This window comes from Bubalus bubalis, chromosome 2 (genome assembly GCF_019923935.1).
Source record: "Bubalus bubalis isolate 160015118507 breed Murrah chromosome 2, NDDB_SH_1, whole genome shotgun sequence".
In the NCBI taxonomy this organism is placed as follows: domain Eukaryota; kingdom Metazoa; phylum Chordata; class Mammalia; order Artiodactyla; family Bovidae; genus Bubalus; species Bubalus bubalis.
Window position 1 is genome coordinate 173,224,174 of NC_059158.1, and position 1,462 is coordinate 173,225,635.

The 1,462-nt window shown below is 62.2% G+C and overlaps 1 long non-coding RNA gene across 1 annotated transcript in view; it reads right to left on the reverse strand.

The window, feature by feature from the left end:
- Positions 1-1,462, reverse strand: part of LOC112582947 — a 40,489-nt gene that overhangs the window by 38,211 nt on the left and 816 nt on the right. The window lies entirely within an intron of this gene.

Sequence of the window (1,462 nt, forward strand, 5' to 3'; positions counted from 1 at the left end):
ATATTTTTGAGGTAAGTCAGAAAATGACCAGCAGCCTCCAAAACCTGACTTTTTCTTGTGCATACCTTACAAGGGTATATTTGGCTGCCCTGGGTGTTAATCCCCCACCCCCTTGCACTAGAGAGAGATATAAATATACCACACCAGGCAGCACACTCAGAAACATGGATTAATGACCATATACTCGGGGGCCCTAGTCACCCTCAGAAGACACGCCATACAGCTGCTGTGAGCACCCCCTCCCACAGCCACACACTTCAGCCCCCAGTCTCTCGCAGGCACACAATCACACACACAACTATATAGATGCCCCACCACACAGTCACGACAGCCAGCCCCGCAGACACTCCACAACCAGCACCACCACCACTCGCATAATCCCTCCCCCGATCACAGTCACCTACCCACATATCCCCTCACAGACGTGCACCCCACAGTCATCAGAGTCACATGTGGACACAACAGTTCCACAGTCTCCCTCTCCACACAGTGCACACACAACCATGTTGGGTGCACACAGCCAGCAGGCCCACAGATCACAACACACTGGCCCACAAGTGGTTCCACACGGCTGCCCCACCCCCACCCCTTGCTCAAGGCCTCTCTGATTAAACACATCCAGCCCCTCCGCTTGTTATAGTGCCTGGCATTCTTCTGCGATTGAGTCAAAGACCTCCCCAGACAGAGGGGCTAAGTGGAAAAAAAAGGCATCAGGAGGGAGCATGCCAGAGGCCCAGGTCTGGGAAGGGGCCTGGCCACTTCCCGCTCAGGGACCCAGACAGCCTTTAGTGTGGAGTTTGATCTTGACCCTGGAGGGGCTAAGGACCTGGGGGAGGGGTCACGCCTAGAAGTGGACGGAAGTGGGGTGCGGGGGGGGGTGGGGCAGTTGATGACAGGTGGAATAAGCGGAGAGACCCCTTAACCCTCGCGGCGTGGGAGGGGGGAACAGGAAGCGGGGTTACATATGGACTCAACCCTCCCACGTGGTCCTCGCACCGCCCTGCCCCAGGCTCCGGACTGTCCCCAAACGCACGGGGTGTGGCGTTGTCCCCCCTCCTCCCCCCAGCCCTGGGCGACAGCTGCGGGGGCACAGCGCTCAGGCGAGGGGGTTATCGCAGGGCGCCAGGCGGCGGCGGACACCCCCGGCCTCCTTGCGGGCGGCGCGCAGGGTGCCGACTCCCCCGAGGTCCTCAACCCACCCTGTTCCCCTCCCGGGCCGGCCGGGCAGGAAGAGCGCCCTCCTAAGGCAGAGCCACCTTCCTCCCCGGGCCCTGCAACTGGGGACACTCGGAAGGGAAGGATGGGGAGAAAGAAGACTCGGGAAGACCCCGAGGTGGCGTTTCAGAGACGCCGACCTCCCCTCCCACACCTTCCACCCACCCCACCCCCCGCGCTGGTCCCGGGAGGGGCGGCCACTCCCCGCCCCCGGGCCGCGAGGCCCGCTCCCTCCTCCCGCGGAGCC